Here is a 20,261-nt window from a genome sequence, read left to right as displayed (position 1 = left end):
TAGTGTGCGAAATGCGTGTTTCATAAATTCAGGGTTCTTTTTGTTGGGGATTGTGTGTGGTTTGCACGTGTTGTATCCGTGGGGTGCGTTTTGCATGTGTGATCGTGATTTCTGTGTGGCTTGTGTTTGACAGTTTGTGTGTGTGGTTGGCTGTTTGAGTAATGCGTGAAATTTGTGCTGTGTGTGCTGTGGTGTGGTCATGCTTGGCCAGTGAGCCCCACTGTGTGTGTCTGTGCTTACTCGGGGAACCGTGGTTCATGTGTCTTGTGTGCAGTTATGTTCTCGGTGTGTGTGGGGTTTGATGCTTAGGGTGATGTGCTGTTTGTGCGTTGAGAGACTTCTGCATTCAAGCACACTGAAGACGGACGGCCTCTCGTGCTTGTCCGTTTTCTCCACAGGTTTGCAACCCTCCAGGAGGGCCCTGTTTCCTGAGAGCGCTAGGAGAGGACGCAAGGAGCCCCCTCAAGCCCTTTAGTGGCAATGCCCTGATGATGCCTTTGCAGTAAAGAGTCAGACACTGCTGCAGGAGAGAGCCTTATGCCAGACCTTGCTGGGGAAACAGTCCACCGTGCACTGAGGGGACCCTCCGTGGGAGAATACTAGGTTGCTTTCGCCTTGCGTGCAATTTGCTCCTCCGTGATATGGGAAACAGTAAACACTGTAGTAGAAGGCGGTCTTCTCTGTACGCCCTGTGCTATCTCAAAGACGTAAGTGGGCTTCGAATAGGCCTTAGCACTAGCCACACGGGAAGTTGCAGAACAAGAGGCTCTGAAATAACAGCAGTGGACGCAAGTCAGCGTTGGATTCAGCTTACGTGGGTGAAAGAAAGCAGTGCAGGATGCCCCATTCAGGGAATCATTGACACCGTTGCAGTGGACGCTGAAACTGAGCCTGCAATGTGCTTTCCGTGTCTGCCCTGTGTGCCTGCACTCTAAGCACCTGAGTGAGGTCTGCTGTGTAGAGCTCTCTTCTGCTGAGCGGCAGATGCTCGCTTGTGTGGCCATTAACATGAGGCCTTCCTTGCTGAGGGTGCCTGGCTGTCAGAAAACATGCCCGCATACAGCGAATTTGGCTTGGAAGTTTAAAAAAGTCGCTTTTCTCTGCTACTTCCTGGCTGCTGCAGAGAGGCCCAGGTTGGTCTGTGGGGTATGCACCCCGGTCTACCGTGCCACAGTCTGAGCTTTGAAAACGAAGTGTACATTGGCTTCAGTCCCCCAGCATCATGTCAGCAAGAGGTGTGTGCAAGCTTCTCCAAGGCCTGGTGGCCGATGGGCCCTAAGCCTCAGAGCTGTCGGCGCTGAGGCTGTCCCCGTCCAAGTGATTGGCTCCTCAGACGTATCCAGACTGACAGCTAAACACTGCTGTGGCAAGGTGAGCTTATTACATACAGTTGTGCTCCCAGACACAAGGACACTGTGAAGAGGTCTTCCGCCCAGCCTCAGGGGAAGAGGCAGAGCAAGTCGCTTTCTGCACAGCATTGGATGCAGGACGCATGGGCGTTCTGTTCAACAGGCGAAAAGCAGGCAGCACCAGGAGCCTCTGTCAGGGAAGCTCTTCTTTATGGCTAGTGAGGCTTAATTCAAACCGGCAATGGAAATTGTCCTGGGGTAGGTAACTGAGCTCTAACTTCACGACCTGACACTTCCAGTGACACTCTCCTCACTCGTACAGAGTGAAATGGCCAAACGTACGTGTGCGTGGTGTCCTCTCTGAATGCACCTTAAGTCCAAGAGATACGGGTGCTGCGAATAGGACTTGCAACTAGGTTTAAGGGAAGGTGCTGTTGGGACTCCTTCAGCTGATCATCCTGTCATCAGAACAAAGCTCTTCTCTGGGCCAGAACTCCATCAAGCTGAACTAACCGTGTGCAGCACAGCTCTCTCTTTGCGATCTGCCGGGGGGAAAGAATCCTTTGCTAGGATTCTAAAGCTAAACTGCCTAAGGAGAGTCCTAAGACTTCTGCATTCAAGCACACTGAGGAGAAAGTCTTTCGTGCTTGGCTGTTTTCTCCACAGGAGGTCCTTGTTTCCTGGGGGTGCTAGAAGGGGATGCACAGAAGTGGAGCGTCCCGGTGAGTAACAGCAATGCCATGAAGATGCCTTAGTAGTAAAGTGTCAAACACTGTGCAGAAGAGCCTTCTGCCAAACTCTCCTGGGGAAACCATCCACCGTGCACTGAGGAGACCCTCCCTGAGAGAATACTACGCTGATTTCCCCTTGCATGCAACTTGCTCCTATGTGAAATAGAAAACTTAGTGAACATTGCCCTAGAAGGCTGTACACTTGATCTCTTTGGTGTTTTTCGGGTTTGTTTGCTGTGTGCGTAGTGTGCTGTATGTGTTGTTGGCATGTATGGTAGTGAGGGACTTGTGCTGCTTCTTGGTGATCCGGTGTGTGTACTCTGTGGTGGTCCGCTGTGCGTGCCGTTGGTCTCGTGTGTTTTGCGTTGTGTTGTCCATGGTCTGTGGATGCCGCTTGTTTTCCGTGTGTTGCGTGTTGTCCGTGTTGTGTGTACTTAGTACGTGTAATGAGTGTAGTGTACGTTCCTTACTGCTTGTTGAGTACACCGTTCTCTGTATTTCTCACTGTGTGGTGTGTGATGTGTGATGCTGGTATTTGTGAGTCGTGTTGTGTGGGTTGAGCGGTTCTTTGTGCATTGCATATTTTGCTTTTTCTGATGAGTTGTCTGTTGGCGGCTGTCTATGTTGTTTGTTTGGTGTGTGGCTCTCCCAGTCTAATGTTTACTGTGAAATGTGTCTGGTCTTCTGTTGTCTGTCGTGCTATGTACTGTGTTCTGGGTTTTGTGGGTGCTGTCTATACACTTTCTGGGTGTTACATACTGGGTAGACGTTGGGTGGTCTGTGTAATTTGCGCATCGCGTGTGATGTTGATTTAGCCTTGTGTCAGACGTGTTGTGTGCATGTGTTTGTTGTGTGTGTGTGTGTGTGTGTGTGGGTTCTGGTTCGCGGTGCCTGCGTGCGGGTCTGCGTGCGCTCAGTACTGTATGCTTGTGGTTGTGTGTGTTGTGCGTTACAGGTGTGGTGCATGTGTTTTCGTCAGTTGTGTGTGGATTTGTATGTGTTGTGTCAGTTTTGTGTGTGTGGGGTTGTGATTTCTGTGTTGTGTCCGAGGGTTGTGTTTGAGTGGCTGTGCGTGTGTGTGGTGGTTACGTGTGTGATGTGAGATGTGTTGTCCATGTGTGGTTGTGCTTGTTTAGTGTGCCTCATTGTGTGTCCTTGCAAGTACTCTCGCAAATGCGATCCGTGTGTTTTGTGAGAAACATGTGCTCTTGCTGTGTCTGGTGTGTGCCCCGTGACTGTTGGGTTGTTACATTTTGTGCTTTGTGTGTGCGTGCATTGCGTGTGCGTGCCCGTGCTTCTGTATGCGTGCGGGTGTGTCTGCGTGCGGTGGTGTGCGGGGAGTGCAGCGGGTGAAATGTGTGCTACGTGCGTTTATCGTAGGTTGTGTGTTTCACGTGTAGTTTTGTATGTGTCGTGTGTGTTTTGCGTGTTTGATTGCGATACGTGTTTGACTGTGTTTGAAAGGTGTGTATAACTGTTCGTTATGTGTGTCAGGGGAGATGTGTTATCTGTATGTTTCTTTGCTTGTGTCGTGTGCCTCATTGTCTTTGTGGTGTGTACATGGTTAACTGCGGTTTGTGAGAATTGCGTGCCTTCATGTTTCTGTGGCGTCTGTGGTGTATGTTGTTTCATATCCCGTGCTGTTTGCGTGTTGCGTTTTCCTGTGATTTCCATGTCTGAGTTTGTGGGTGTTTACTGGTGTTTCTTGTGGTTATTCCTTGCGTGTGTGTTGCGTGTGGCTTTATGTGTGGTATGTAGTGGTTGTGTCGGTCTGTGTGTTGTGCTGTCAATGCAGGGTGTTGTGTGTGTTATGAGTTGTGATGTTTATTTAATTGGTGTGTGCTGTTTGTGTGTGTTGTGTGATGTATGGGTTCTCTGATCCGTGTACTATTTTGTGTGTTGTGGTAATGTATTGGTGTGTTTCTTCTAATGTGTGTGTGTGTGCGATGTTTATGCTGTGCACCTTCTCTGTGATACGTTTTGTGTTTGTTGGGTTTTGTGTTATGTGTGAACTGCAGTGCTTGCCTTCTGCGCATACGGTAGGGCGTGTCTCGTGGTGTTTGTTGGGTGATGGTGTGTGTATTCTGTGTTGTGTTCCATTTTGTGTGCTGTGTTGTTTTGTGTTTTCTGCTGTGAGGTCTGTGATCTGTTGGTTTAATGTGCGTGGCGGAGTTTATGTGGTCGTGTGTGTGTTTCCTGTGTGTCGTGAGGGTTATGTGTGTGTGACGTGTGCAGTTTGGGTACTTTGTTGTGTGCGGTGTATGTTCTGTGTGTATTTCTCTGTGGAGTGCTGTGTGACTGGTGCGTTTGTGGGTGGGTCTGTGTTGGGTGTTGTGTGCTTGGAATGTGTCTTTGTGTGTTGTGTGTTTGGCGTCTTTTGTGTAGCGTGTTGTGTTCGTGGTTGGGACTGTTATGTGGTCTGTGAGTGGGTTTCTTTTCCATGTTTAGGGTGGTGTTACCGCACGTGTGTTTCACGATGTGCAACGTACTGTGTTCTCAGTTGCGTGTGTGCTGTGTGTCTGTCTTCTTATCTGTTTTGCGAATTGTGCGTGTGTTGTGTCATCTGTGTGCTGTACGTGTTGTGTGGGGTATTAATTGTGTGCTGTGTCGTATGCTTTGAATGTATGTTGTGTACTTTGCATTGTGCCATCTGTGAGGCCCTGTGTGACGTATGCTTTCGCGTGTGTTTTGTGTGGGGTGTGTAGTGTGCGAAATGCGTGTTTCATAAATTCGGGGTTCTTTTTGTTGGGGATTGTGTGTGGTTTGCACGTGTTGTATCCGTGGGGTGCGTTTTGCATGTGTGATCGTGATTTCTGTGTGGCTTGTGTTTGACAGTTTGTGTGTGTGGTTGGCTGTTTGAGTAATGCGTGAAATTTGTGCTGTGTGTGCTGTGGTGTGGTCATGCTTGGCCAGTGAGCCCCACTGTGTGTGTCTGTGCTTACTCGGGGAACCGTGGTTCATGTGTCTTGTGTGCAGTTATGTTCTCGGTGTGTGTGGGGTTTGATGCTTAGGGTGATGTGCTGTTTGTGCGTTGAGAGACTTCTGCATTCAAGCACACTGAAGACGGACGGCCTCTCGTGCTTGTCCGTTTTCTCCACAGGTTTGCAACCCTCCGGGAGGGCCCTGTTTCCTGAGGGCGCTAGGAGAGGACGCAAGGAGCCCCCTCAAGCCCTTTAGTGGCAATGCCCTGATGATGCCTTTGCAGTAAAGAGTCAGACACTGCTGCAGGAGAGAGCCTTATGCCAGACCTTGCTGGGGAAACAGTCCACCGTGCACTGAGGGGACCCTCCGTGGGAGAATACTAGGTTGCTTTCGCCTTGCGTGCAATTTGCTCCTCCGTGATATGGGAAACAGTAAACACTGTAGTAGAAGGCGGTCTTCTCTGTACGCCCTGTGCTATCTCAAAGACGTAAGTGGGCTTCGAATAGGCCTTAGCACTAGCCACACGGGAAGTTGCAGAACAAGAGGCTCTGAAATAACAGCAGTGGACGCAAGTCAGCGTTGGATTCAGCTTACGTGGGTGAAAGAAAGCAGTGCAGGATGCCCCATTCAGGGAATCATTGACACCGTTGCAGTGGACGCTGAAACTGAGCCTGCAATGTGCTTTCCGTGTCTGCCCTGTGTGCCTGCACTCTAAGCACCTGAGTGAGGTCTGCTGTGTAGAGCTCTCTTCTGCTGAGCGGCAGATGCTCGCTTGTGTGGCCATTAACATGAGGCCTTCCTTGCTGAGGGTGCCTGGCTGTCAGAAAACATGCCCGCATACAGCGAATTTGGCTTGGAAGTTTAAAAAAGTCGCTTTTCTCTGCTACTTCCTGGCTGCTGCAGAGAGGCCCAGGTTGGTCTGTGGGGTATGCACACCGGTCTACCGTGCCACAGTCTGAGCTTTGAAAACGAAGTGTACATTGGCTTCAGTCCCCCAGCATCATGTCAGCAAGAGGTGTGTGCAAGCTTCTCCAAGGCCTGGTGGCCGATGGGCCCTAAGCCTCAGAGCTGTCGGCGCTGAGGCTGTCTCCGTCCAAGTGATTGGCTCCTCAGACATATCCAGACTGACAGCTAAACACTGCTGTGGCAAGGTGAGCTTCTTACATACAGTTGTGCTCCCAGACACAAGGACACTGTGAAGAGGTCTTCCGCCCAGCCTCAGGGGAAGAGGCAGAGCAAGTCGCTTTCTGCACAGCATTGGATGCAGGACGCATGGGCGTTCTGTTCAACAGGCGAAAAGCAGGCAGCACCAGGAGCCTCTGTCAGGGAAGCTCTTCTTTATGGCTAGTGAGGCTTAATTCAAACCGGCAATGGAAATTGTCCTGGGGTAGGTAACTGAGCTCTAACTTCACGACCTGACACTTCCAGTGACACTCTCCTCACTCGTACAGAGTGAAATGGCCAAACGTACGTGTGCGTGGTGTCCTCTCTGAATGCACCTTAAGTCCAAGAGATACGGGTGCTGCGAATAGGACTTGCAACTAGGTTTAAGGGAAGGTGCTGTTGGGACTCCTTCAGCTGATCATCCTGTCATCAGAACAAAGCTCTTCTCTGGGCCAGAACTCCATCAAGCTGAACTAACCGTGTGCAGCACAGCTCTCTCTTTGCGATCTGCAGGGGGGAAAGAATCCTTTGCTAGGATTCTAAAGCTAAACTGCTTAAGGGCAGACCTAAGACTTCTACATTCAAGCACACTGAGGAAGAAAGTCTTTCGTGCTTGGCTGTTTTCTCCACAGGAGGTCCTTGTTTCCTGGGGGTGCTAGAAGGGGATGCACAGAAGTGGAGCGTCCCGGTGAGTAACAGCAATGCCATGAAGATGCCTTAGTAGTAAAGTGTCAAACACTGTGCAGAAGAGCCTTCTGCCAAACTCTGCTGGGGAAACCATCCACCGTGCACTGAGGAGACCCTCCCTGAGAGAATACTACGCTGATTTCCCCTTGCATGCAACTTGCTCCTATGTGAAATAGAAAACTTAGTGAACATTGCCCTAGAAGGCTGTACACTTGAACTCTTTGGTGTTTTTCGGGTTTGTTTGCTGTGTGCGTAGTGTGCTGTATGTGTTGTTGGCATGTATGGTAGTGAGGGACTTGTGCTGCTTCTTGGTGATCCGGTGTGTGTACTCTGTGGTGGTCCGCTGTGCGTGCCGTTGGTCTCGTGTGTTTTGCGTTGTGTTGTCCATGGTCTGTGGATGCCACTTGTTTTCCGTGTGTCGCGTGTTGTCCGTGTTGTGTGTACTTAGTACGTGTAATGAGTGTAGTGTACGTTCCTTACTGCTTGTTGAGTACACCGTTCTCTGTATTTCTCACTGTGTGGTGTGTGATGTGTGATGCTGGTATTTGTGAGTCGTGTTGTGTGGGTTGAGCGGTTCTTTGTGCATTGTATATTTTGCTTTTTCTGATGAGTTATCTGTTGGCGGCTGTCTATGTTGTTTGTTTGGTGTGTGGCTCTCCCAGTCTAATGTTTACTGTGAAATGTGTCTGGTCTTCTGTTGTCTGTCGTGCTACGTACTGTGTTCTGGGTTTTGTGGGTGCTGTCTATACACTTTCTGGGTGTTACATACCGGGTAGACGTTGGGTGGTCTGTGTAATTTGCACATCGCGTGTGATGTTGATTTAGCCTTGTGTCGGACGTGTTGTGTGCATGTGTTTTTTTTTTTTTTTGTGTGTGTGTGTGTGTGTGGGTGTGTGGGTTCTGGTTCGTGCTGCCTGCGTGTGGGTCTGTGTGTGCTCTGTACTGTATGCTTGTGGTTGTGTGTGTTGTGCGTTACAGGTGTGGTGCATGTGTTTTCGTCAGTTGTGTGTGGATTTGTATGTGTTGTGTCAGTTTTGTGTGTGTGGGGTTGTGATTTCTGTGTTGTGTCCGAGGGTTGTGTTTGAGTGGCTGTGCGTGTGTGTGGTGGTTACGTGTGTGATGTGAGATGTGTTGTCCATGTGTGGTTGTGCTTGTTTAGTGTGCCTCATTGTGTGTCCTTGCAAGTACTCTCGCAAATGCGATCCGTGTGTTTTGTGAGAAACATGTGCTCTTGCTGTGTCTGGTGTGTGCCCCGTGACTGTTGGGTTGTTACATTTTGTGCTTTGTGTGTGCGTGCATTGCGTGTGCGTGCCCGTGCTTCTGTATGCGTGCGGGTGTGTCTGCGTGCGGTGGTGTGCGGGGAGTGCAGCGGGTGAAATGTGTGCTACGTGCGTTTATCGTAGGTTGTGTGTTTCACGTGTAGTTTTGTATGTGTCGTGTGTGTTTTGCGTGTTTGATTGCGATACGTGTTTGACTGTGTTTGAAAGGTGTGTATAACTGTTCCTTATGTGTGTCAGGGGAGATGTGTTATCTGTATGTTTCTTTGCTTGGGTCGTGTGCCTCATTGTCTTTGTGGTGTGTACATGGTTAACTGCGGTTTGTGAGAATTGCGTACCTTCATGTTTCTGTGGCGTCTGTGGTGTATGTTGTTTCATATCCCGTTCTGTTTGCGTGTTGCGTTTTCCTGTGTTTTCCATGTCTGAGTTTGTGGGTGTTTACTGGTGTTTCTTGTGGTTGTTCCTTGCGTGTGTGTTGCGTGTGGCTTTATGTGTGGTATGTAGTGGTTGTGTCGGTCTGTGTGTTGTGCTGTCAATGCAGGGTGTTGTGTGTGTTATGAGTTGTGATGTTTATTTAATTGGTGTGTGCTGTTTGTGTGTGTTGTGTGATGTATGGGTTCTCTGATCCGTGTACTATTTTGTGTGTTGTGGTAATGTATTGGTGTGTTTCTTCTAATGTGTGTGTGTGTGGTGTGTGCGATGTTTATGCTGTGCACCTTCTCTGTGATACGTTTTGTGTTTGTTGGGTTTTGTGTTATGTGTGAACTGCAGTGCCTGCCTTCTGCGCATACGGTAGGGCGTGTCTCGTGGTGTTTGTTGGGTGATGGTGTGTGTATTCTGTGTTGTGTTCCATTATGTGTGCTGTGTTGTTTTGTGTTTTCTGCTGTGAGGTCTGTGATCTGTTGGTTTAATGTGCGTGGCGGAGTTTATGTGGTCGTGTGTGTGTTTCCTGTGTGTCGTGAGGGTTATGTGTGTGTGACGTGTGCAGTTTGGGTACTTTGTTGTTTGCGGTGTATGTTCTGTGTGTATTTCTCTGTGGAGTGCTGTGTGACTGGTGCGTTTGCGGGTGGGTCTGTGTTGGGTGTTGTGTGCTTGGAATGTGTCTTTGTGTGTTGTGTGTTTGGCGTCTTTTGTGTAGCGTGTTGTGTTCGTGGTTGGGACTGTTATGTGGTCTGTGAGTGGGTTTCTTTTCCATGTTTAGTGTGTGTTATCGCACGTGTGTTTCACGATGTGCAACGTACTGTGTTCTCAGTTGCGTGTGTGCTGTGTGTCTGTCTTCTTATCTGTTTTGCGAATTGTGCGTGTGTTGTGTCATCTGTGTGCTGTACGTGTTGTGTGGGGTATTAATTGTGTGCTGTGTCGTATGCTTTGAATGTATGTTGTGTACTTTGCATTGTGCCATCTGTGAGGCCCTGTGTGACGTATGCTTTCGCGTGTGTTTTGTGTGGGGTGTGTAGTGTGCGAAATGCGTGTTTCATAAATTCAGGGTTCTTTTTGTTGGGGATTGTGTGTGGTTTGCACGTGTTGTATCCGTGGGGTGCGTTTTGCATGTGTGATCGTGATTTCTGTGTGGCTTGTGTTTGACAGTTTGTGTGTGTGGTTGGCTGTTTGAGTAATGCGTGAAATTTGTGCTGTGTGTGCTGTGGTGTGGTCATGCTTGGCCAGTGAGCCCCACTGTGTGTGTCTGTGCTTACTCGGGGAACCGTGGTTCATGTGTCTTGTGTGCAGTTATGTTCTCGGTGTGTGTGGGGTTTGATGCTTAGGGTGATGTGCTGTTTGTGCGTTGAGAGACTTCTGCATTCAAGCACACTGAAGACGGACGGCCTCTCGTGCTTGTCCGTTTTCTCCACAGGTTTGCAACCCTCCAGGAGGGCCCTGTTTCCTGAGAGCGCTAGGAGAGGACGCAAGGAGCCCCCTCAAGCCCTTTAGTGGCAATGCCCTGATGATGCCTTTGCAGTAAAGAGTCAGACACTGCTGCAGGAGAGAGCCTTATGCCAGACCTTGCTGGGGAAACAGTCCACCGTGCACTGAGGGGACCCTCCGTGGGAGAATACTAGGTTGCTTTCGCCTTGCGTGCAATTTGCTCCTCCGTGATATGGGAAACAGTAAACACTGTAGTAGAAGGCGGTCTTCTCTGTACGCCCTGTGCTATCTCAAAGACGTAAGTGGGCTTCGAATAGGCCTTAGCACTAGCCACACGGGAAGTTGCAGAACAAGAGGCTCTGAAATAACAGCAGTGGACGCAAGTCAGCGTTGGATTCAGCTTACGTGGGTGAAAGAAAGCAGTGCAGGATGCCCCATTCAGGGAATCATTGACACCGTTGCAGTGGACGCTGAAACTGAGCCTGCAATGTGCTTTCCGTGTCTGCCCTGTGTGCCTGCACTCTAAGCACCTGAGTGAGGTCTGCTGTGTAGAGCTCTCTTCTGCTGAGCGGCAGATGCTCGCTTGTGTGGCCATTAACATGAGGCCTTCCTTGCTGAGGGTGCCTGGCTGTCAGAAAACATGCCCGCATACAGCGAATTTGGCTTGGAAGTTTAAAAAAGTCGCTTTTCTCTGCTACTTCCTGGCTGCTGCAGAGAGGCCCAGGTTGGTCTGTGGGGTATGCACCCCGGTCTACCGTGCCACAGTCTGAGCTTTGAAAACGAAGTGTACATTGGCTTCAGTCCCCCAGCATCATGTCAGCAAGAGGTGTGTGCAAGCTTCTCCAAGGCCTGGTGGCCGATGGGCCCTAAGCCTCAGAGCTGTCGGCGCTGAGGCTGTCCCCGTCCAAGTGATTGGCTCCTCAGACGTATCCAGACTGACAGCTAAACACTGCTGTGGCAAGGTGAGCTTATTACATACAGTTGTGCTCCCAGACACAAGGACACTGTGAAGAGGTCTTCCGCCCAGCCTCAGGGGAAGAGGCAGAGCAAGTCGCTTTCTGCACAGCATTGGATGCAGGACGCATGGGCGTTCTGTTCAACAGGCGAAAAGCAGGCAGCACCAGGAGCCTCTGTCAGGGAAGCTCTTCTTTATGGCTAGTGAGGCTTAATTCAAACCGGCAATGGAAATTGTCCTGGGGTAGGTAACTGAGCTCTAACTTCACGACCTGACACTTCCAGTGACACTCTCCTCACTCGTACAGAGTGAAATGGCCAAACGTACGTGTGCGTGGTGTCCTCTCTGAATGCACCTTAAGTCCAAGAGATACGGGTGCTGCGAATAGGACTTGCAACTAGGTTTAAGGGAAGGTGCTGTTGGGACTCCTTCAGCTGATCATCCTGTCATCAGAACAAAGCTCTTCTCTGGGCCAGAACTCCATCAAGCTGAACTAACCGTGTGCAGCACAGCTCTCTCTTTGCGATCTGCCGGGGGGAAAGAATCCTTTGCTAGGATTCTAAAGCTAAACTGCCTAAGGAGAGTCCTAAGACTTCTGCATTCAAGCACACTGAGGAAGAAAGTCTTTCGTGCTTGGCTGTTTTCTCCACAGGAGGTCCTTGTTTCCTGGGGGTGCTAGAAGGGGATGCACAGAAGTGGAGCGTCCCGGTGAGTAACAGCAATGCCATGAAGATGCCTTAGTAGTAAAGTGTCAAACACTGTGCAGAAGAGCCTTCTGCCAAACTCTCCTGGGGAAACCATCCACCGTGCACTGAGGAGACCCTCCCTGAGAGAATACTACGCTGATTTCCCCTTGCATGCAACTTGCTCCTATGTGAAATAGAAAACTTAGTGAACATTGCCCTAGAAGGCTGTACACTTGATCTCTTTGGTGTTTTTCGGGTTTGTTTGCTGTGTGCGTAGTGTGCTGTATGTGTTGTTGGCATGTATGGTAGTGAGGGACTTGTGCTGCTTCTTGGTGATCCGGTGTGTGTACTCTGTGGTGGTCCGCTGTGCGTGCCGTTGGTCTCGTGTGTTTTGCGTTGTGTTGTCCATGGTCTGTGGATGCCGCTTGTTTTCCGTGTGTTGCGTGTTGTCCGTGTTGTGTGTACTTAGTACGTGTAATGTGTGTAGTGTACGTTCCTTACTGCTTGTTGAGTACACCGTTCTCTGTATTTCTCACTGTGTGGTGTGTGATGTGTGATGCTGGTATTTGTGAGTCGTGTTGTGTGGGTTGAGCGGTTCTTTGTGCATTGCATATTTTGCTTTTTCTGATGAGTTGTCTGTTGGCGGCTGTCTATGTTGTTTGTTTGGTGTGTGGCTCTCCCAGTCTAATGTTTACTGTGAAATGTGTCTGGTCTTCTGTTGTCTGTCGTGCTATGTACTGTGTTCTGGGTTTTGTGGGTGCTGTCTATACACTTTCTGGGTGTTACATACTGGGTAGACGTTGGGTGGTCTGTGTAATTTGCGCATCGCGTGTGATGTTGATTTAGCCTTGTGTCAGACGTGTTGTGTGCATGTGTTTGTTGTGTGTGTGTGTGTGTGTGTGTGGGTTCTGGTTCGCGGTGCCTGCGTGCGGGTCTGCGTGCGCTCAGTACTGTATGCTTGTGGTTGTGTGTGTTGTGCGTTACAGGTGTGGTGCATGTGTTTTCGTCAGTTGTGTGTGGATTTGTATGTGTTGTGTCAGTTTTGTGTGTGTGGGGTTGTGATTTCTGTGTTGTGTCCGAGGGTTGTGTTTGAGTGGCTGTGCGTGTGTGTGGTGGTTACGTGTGTGATGTGAGATGTGTTGTCCATGTGTGGTTGTGCTTGTTTAGTGTGCCTCATTGTGTGTCCTTGCAAGTACTCTCGCAAATGCGATCCGTGTGTTTTGTGAGAAACATGTGCTCTTGCTGTGTCTGGTGTGTGCCCCGTGACTGTTGGGTTGTTACATTTTGTGCTTTGTGTGTGCGTGCATTGCGTGTGCGTGCCCGTGCTTCTGTATGCGTGCGGGTGTGTCTGCGTGCGGTGGTGTGCGGGGAGTGCAGCGGGTGAAATGTGTGCTACGTGCGTTTATCGTAGGTTGTGTGTTTCACGTGTAGTTTTGTATGTGTCGTGTGTGTTTTGCGTGTTTGATTGCGATACGTGTTTGACTGTGTTTGAAAGGTGTGTATAACTGTTCGTTATGTGTGTCAGGGGAGATGTGTTATCTGTATGTTTCTTTGCTTGTGTCGTGTGCCTCATTGTCTTTGTGGTGTGTACATGGTTAACTGCGGTTTGTGAGAATTGCGTGCCTTCATGTTTCTGTGGCGTCTGTGGTGTATGTTGTTTCATATCCCGTGCTGTTTGCGTGTTGCGTTTTCCTGTGATTTCCATGTCTGAGTTTGTGGGTGTTTACTGGTGTTTCTTGTGGTTATTCCTTGCGTGTGTGTTGCGTGTGGCTTTATGTGTGGTATGTAGTGGTTGTGTCGGTCTGTGTGTTGTGCTGTCAATGCAGGGTGTTGTGTGTGTTATGAGTTGTGATGTTTATTTAATTGGTGTGTGCTGTTTGTGTGTGTTGTGTGATGTATGGGTTCTCTGATCCGTGTACTATTTTGTGTGTTGTGGTAATGTATTGGTGTGTTTCTTCTAATGTGTGTGTGTGTGCGATGTTTATGCTGTGCACCTTCTCTGTGATACGTTTTGTGTTTGTTGGGTTTTGTGTTATGTGTGAACTGCAGTGCTTGCCTTCTGCGCATACGGTAGGGCGTGTCTCGTGGTGTTTGTTGGGTGATGGTGTGTGTATTCTGTGTTGTGTTCCATTTTGTGTGCTGTGTTGTTTTGTGTTTTCTGCTGTGAGGTCTGTGATCTGTTGGTTTAATGTGCGTGGCGGAGTTTATGTGGTCGTGTGTGTGTTTCCTGTGTGTCGTGAGGGTTATGTGTGTGTGACGTGTGCAGTTTGGGTACTTTGTTGTGTGCGGTGTATGTTCTGTGTGTATTTCTCTGTGGAGTGCTGTGTGACTGGTGCGTTTGTGGGTGGGTCTGTGTTGGGTGTTGTGTGCTTGGAATGTGTCTTTGTGTGTTGTGTGTTTGGCGTCTTTTGTGTAGCGTGTTGTGTTCGTGGTTGGGACTGTTATGTGGTCTGTGAGTGGGTTTCTTTTCCATGTTTAGGGTGGTGTTACCGCACGTGTGTTTCACGATGTGCAACGTACTGTGTTCTCAGTTGCGTGTGTGCTGTGTGTCTGTCTTCTTATCTGTTTTGCGAATTGTGCGTGTGTTGTGTCATCTGTGTGCTGTACGTGTTGTGTGGGGTATTAATTGTGTGCTGTGTCGTATGCTTTGAATGTATGTTGTGTACTTTGCATTGTGCCATCTGTGAGGCCCTGTGTGACGTATGCTTTCGCGTGTGTTTTGTGTGGGGTGTGTAGTGTGCGAAATGCGTGTTTCATAAATTCGGGGTTCTTTTTGTTGGGGATTGTGTGTGGTTTGCACGTGTTGTATCCGTGGGGTGCGTTTTGCATGTGTGATCGTGATTTCTGTGTGGCTTGTGTTTGACAGTTTGTGTGTGTGGTTGGCTGTTTGAGTAATGCGTGAAATTTGTGCTGTGTGTGCTGTGGTGTGGTCATGCTTGGCCAGTGAGCCCCACTGTGTGTGTCTGTGCTTACTCGGGGAACCGTGGTTCATGTGTCTTGTGTGCAGTTATGTTCTCGGTGTGTGTGGGGTTTGATGCTTAGGGTGATGTGCTGTTTGTGCGTTGAGAGACTTCTGCATTCAAGCACACTGAAGACGGACGGCCTCTCGTGCTTGTCCGTTTTCTCCACAGGTTTGCAACCCTCCGGGAGGGCCCTGTTTCCTGAGGGCGCTAGGAGAGGACGCAAGGAGCCCCCTCAAGCCCTTTAGTGGCAATGCCCTGATGATGCCTTTGCAGTAAAGAGTCAGACACTGCTGCAGGAGAGAGCCTTATGCCAGACCTTGCTGGGGAAACAGTCCACCGTGCACTGAGGGGACCCTCCGTGGGAGAATACTAGGTTGCTTTCGCCTTGCGTGCAATTTGCTCCTCCGTGATATGGGAAACAGTAAACACTGTAGTAGAAGGCGGTCTTCTCTGTACGCCCTGTGCTATCTCAAAGACGTAAGTGGGCTTCGAATAGGCCTTAGCACTAGCCACACGGGAAGTTGCAGAACAAGAGGCTCTGAAATAACAGCAGTGGACGCAAGTCAGCGTTGGATTCAGCTTACGTGGGTGAAAGAAAGCAGTGCAGGATGCCCCATTCAGGGAATCATTGACACCGTTGCAGTGGACGCTGAAACTGAGCCTGCAATGTGCTTTCCGTGTCTGCCCTGTGTGCCTGCACTCTAAGCACCTGAGTGAGGTCTGCTGTGTAGAGCTCTCTTCTGCTGAGCGGCAGATGCTCGCTTGTGTGGCCATTAACATGAGGCCTTCCTTGCTGAGGGTGCCTGGCTGTCAGAAAACATGCCCGCATACAGCGAATTTGGCTTGGAAGTTTAAAAAAGTCGCTTTTCTCTGCTACTTCCTGGCTGCTGCAGAGAGGCCCAGGTTGGTCTGTGGGGTATGCACACCGGTCTACCGTGCCACAGTCTGAGCTTTGAAAACGAAGTGTACATTGGCTTCAGTCCCCCAGCATCATGTCAGCAAGAGGTGTGTGCAAGCTTCTCCAAGGCCTGGTGGCCGATGGGCCCTAAGCCTCAGAGCTGTCGGCGCTGAGGCTGTCTCCGTCCAAGTGATTGGCTCCTCAGACATATCCAGACTGACAGCTAAACACTGCTGTGGCAAGGTGAGCTTCTTACATACAGTTGTGCTCCCAGACACAAGGACACTGTGAAGAGGTCTTCCGCCCAGCCTCAGGGGAAGAGGCAGAGCAAGTCGCTTTCTGCACAGCATTGGATGCAGGACGCATGGGCGTTCTGTTCAACAGGCGAAAAGCAGGCAGCACCAGGAGCCTCTGTCAGGGAAGCTCTTCTTTATGGCTAGTGAGGCTTAATTCAAACCGGCAATGGAAATTGTCCTGGGGTAGGTAACTGAGCTCTAACTTCACGACCTGACACTTCCAGTGACACTCTCCTCACTCGTACAGAGTGAAATGGCCAAACGTACGTGTGCGTGGTGTCCTCTCTGAATGCACCTTAAGTCCAAGAGATACGGGTGCTGCGAATAGGACTTGCAACTAGGTTTAAGGGAAGGTGCTGTTGGGACTCCTTCAGCTGATCATCCTGTCATCAGAACAAAGCTCTTCTCTGGGCCAGAACTCCATCAAGCTGAACTAACCGTGTGCAGCACAGCTCTCTCTTTGCGATCTGCAGGGGGGAAAGAATCCTTTGCTAGGATTCTAAAGCTAAACTGCTTAAGGGCAGACCTAAGACTTCTACATTCAAGCACACTGAGGAAGAAAGTCTTTCGTGCTTGGCTGTTTTCTCCACAGGAGGTCCTTGTTTCCTGGGGGTGCTAGAAGGGGATGCACAGAAGTGGAGCGTCCCGGTGAGTAACAGCAATGCCATGAAGATGCCTTAGTAGTAAAGTGTCAAACACTGTGCAGAAGAGCCTTCTGCCAAACTCTGCTGGGGAAACCATCCACCGTGCACTGAGGAGACCCTCCCTGAGAGAATACTACGCTGATTTCCCCTTGCATGCAACTTGCTCCTATGTGAAATAGAAAACTTAGTGAACATTGCCCTAGAAGGCTGTACACTTGAACTCTTTGGTGTTTTTCGGGTTTGTTTGCTGTGTGCGTAGTGTGCTGTATGTGTTGTTGGCATGTATGGTAGTGAGGGACTTGTGCTGCTTCTTGGTGATCCGGTGTGTGTACTCTGTGGTGGTCCGCTGTGCGTGCCGTTGGTCTCGTGTGTTTTGCGTTGTGTTGTCCATGGTCTGTGGATGCCACTTGTTTTCCGTGTGTCGCGTGTTGTCCGTGTTGTGTGTACTTAGTACGTGTAATGAGTGTAGTGTACGTTCCTTACTGCTTGTTGAGTACACCGTTCTCTGTATTTCTCACTGTGTGGTGTGTGATGTGTGATGCTGGTATTTGTGAGTCGTGTTGTGTGGGTTGAGCGGTTCTTTGTGCATTGTATATTTTGCTTTTTCTGATGAGTTATCTGTTGGCGGCTGTCTATGTTGTTTGTTTGGTGTGTGGCTCTCCCAGTCTAATGTTTACTGTGAAATGTGTCTGGTCTTCTGTTGTCTGTCGTGCTACGTACTGTGTTCTGGGTTTTGTGGGTGCTGTCTATACACTTTCTGGGTGTTACATACCGGGTAGACGTTGGGTGGTCTGTGTAATTTGCACATCGCGTGTGATGTTGATTTAGCCTTGTGTCGGACGTGTTGTGTGCATGTGTTTTTTTTTTTTTGTGTGTGTGTGTGTGTGTGGGTGTGTGGGTTCTGGTTCGTGCTGCCTGCGTGTGGGTCTGTGTGTGCTCTGTACTGTATGCTTGTGGTTGTGTGTGTTGTGCGTTACAGGTGTGGTGCATGTGTTTTCGTCAGTTGTGTGTGGATTTGTATGTGTTGTGTCAGTTTTGTGTGTGTGGGGTTGTGATTTCTGTGTTGTGTCCGAGGGTTGTGTTTGAGTGGCTGTGCGTGTGTGTGGTGGTTACGTGTGTGATGTGAGATGTGTTGTCCATGTGTGGTTGTGCTTGTTTAGTGTGCCTCATTGTGTGTCCTTGCAAGTACTCTCGCAAATGCGATCCGTGTGTTTTGTGAGAAACATGTGCTCTTGCTGTGTCTGGTGTGTGCCCCGTGACTGTTGGGTTGTTACATTTTGTGCTTTGTGTGTGCGTGCATTGCGTGTGCGTGCCCGTGCTTCTGTATGCGTGCGGGTGTGTCTGCGTGCGGTGGTGTGCGGGGAGTGCAGCGGGTGAAATGTGTGCTACGTGCGTTTATCGTAGGTTGTGTGTTTCACGTGTAGTTTTGTATGTGTCGTGTGTGTTTTGCGTGTTTGATTGCGATACGTGTTTGACTGTGTTTGAAAGGTGTGTATAACTGTTCCTTATGTGTGTCAGGGGAGATGTGTTATCTGTATGTTTCTTTGCTTGTGTCGTGTGCCTCATTGTCTTTGTGGTGTGTACATGGTTAACTGCGGTTTGTGAGAATTGCGTACCTTCATGTTTCTGTGGCGTCTGTGGTGTATGTTGTTTCATATCCCGTTCTGTTTGCGTGTTGCGTTTTCCTGTGTTTTCCATGTCTGACTTTGTGCGTGTTTACTGGTGTTTCTTGTGGTTATTCCTTGCGTGTGTGTTGCGTCTGGCTTTATGTGTGGTATGTAGTGGTTGTGTCGGTGTGTGTGTTGTGCTGTCAATGCTGGGTTTTGTGTGTGTTATGAGTTGTCATGTTTATTTAATTGGTGTGTGCTGTTTGTGTGTGTTGTGTGATGTATGGGTTCTCTGATCAGTGTACTATTTTGTGTGTTGTGGTAATGTATTGGTGTGTTTCTTCTAATGTGTGTGTGTGTGGTGTGTGCGATGTTTATGCTGTGCACCTTCTCTGTGATACGTTTTGTGTTTGTTGGGTTTTGTGTTATGTGTGAACTGCAGTGCCTGCCTTCTGCGCATACGGTAGGGCGTGTCTCGTGGTGTTTGTTGGGTGATGGTGTGTGTATTCTGTGTTGTGTTCCATTATGTGTGCTGTGTTGTTTTGTGTTTTCTGCTGTGAGGTCTGTGATCTGTTGGTTTAATGTGCGTGGCGGAGTTTATGTGGTCGTGTGTGTGTTTCCTGTGTGTCGTGAGGGTTATGTGTGTGTGACGTGTGCAGTTTGGGTACTTTGTTGTTTGCGGTGTATGTTCTGTGTGTATTTCTCTGTGGAGTGCTGTGTGACTGGTGCGTTTGCGGGTGGGTCTGTGTTGGGTGTTGTGTGCTTGGAATGTGTCTTTGTGTGTTGTGTGTTTGGCGTCTTTTGTGTAGCGTGTTGTGTTCGTGGTTGGGACTGTTATGTGGTCTGTGAGTGGGTTTCTTTTCCATGTTTAGTGTGTGTTATCGCACGTGTGTTTCACGATGTGCAACGTACTGTGTTCTCAGTTGCGTGTGTGCTGTGTGTCTGTCTTCTTATCTGTTTTGCGAATTGTGCGTGTGTTGTGTCATCTGTGTGCTGTACGTGTTGTGTGGGGTATTAATTGTGTGCTGTGTCGTATGCTTTGAATGTATGTTGTGTACTTTGCATTGTGCCATCTGTGAGGCCCTGTGTGACGTATGCTTTCGCGTGTGTTTTGTGTGGGGTGTGTAGTGTGCGAAATGCGTGTTTCATAAATTCAGGGTTCTTTTTGTTGGGGATTGTGTGTGGTTTGCACGTGTTGTATCCGTGGGGTGCGTTTTGCATGTGTGATCGTGATTTCTGTGTGGCTTGTGTTTGACAGTTTGTGTGTGTGGTTGGCTGTTTGAGTAATGCGTGAAATTTGTGCTGTGTGTGCTGTGGTGTGGTCATGCTTGGCCAGTGAGCCCCACTGTGTGTGTCTGTGCTTACTCGGGGAACCGTGGTTCATGTGTCTTGTGTGCAGTTATGTTCTCGGTGTGTGTGGGGTTTGATGCTTAGGGTGATGTGCTGTTTGTGCGTTGAGAGACTTCTGCATTCAAGCACACTGAAGACGGACGGCCTCTCGTGCTTGTCCGTTTTCTCCACAGGTTTGCAACCCTCCAGGAGGGCCCTGTTTCCTGAGAGCGCTAGGAGAGGACGCAAGGAGCCCCCTCAAGCCCTTTAGTGGCAATGCCCTGATGATGCCTTTGCAGTAAAGAGTCAGACACTGCTGCAGGAGAGAGCCTTATGCCAGACCTTGCTGGGGAAACAGTCCACCGTGCACTGAGGGGACCCTCCGTGGGAGAATACTAGGTTGCTTTCGCCTTGCGTGCAATTTGCTCCTCCGTGATATGGGAAACAGTAAACACTGTAGTAGAAGGCGGTCTTCTCTGTACGCCCTGTGCTATCTCAAAGACGTAAGTGGGCTTCGAATAGGCCTTAGCACTAGCCACACGGGAAGTTGCAGAACAAGAGGCTCTGAAATAACAGCAGTGGACGCAAGTCAGCGTTGGATTCAGCTTACGTGGGTGAAAGAAAGCAGTGCAGGATGCCCCATTCAGGGAATCATTGACACCGTTGCAGTGGACGCTGAAACTGAGCCTGCAATGTGCTTTCCGTGTCTGCCCTGTGTGCCTGCACTCTAAGCACCTGAGTGAGGTCTGCTGTGTAGAGCTCTCTTCTGCTGAGCGGCAGATGCTCGCTTGTGTGGCCATTAACATGAGGCCTTCCTTGCTGAGGGTGCCTGGCTGTCAGAAAACATGCCCGCATACAGCGAATTTGGCTTGGAAGTTTAAAAAAGTCGC

The sequence above is a fragment of the Manis javanica genome, chromosome 9 (genome assembly GCF_040802235.1).
Source record: "Manis javanica isolate MJ-LG chromosome 9, MJ_LKY, whole genome shotgun sequence".
Taxonomy (NCBI): Eukaryota; Metazoa; Chordata; class Mammalia; order Pholidota; family Manidae; genus Manis; species Manis javanica.
Note: the sequence above shows the minus strand (reverse complement) of the source record.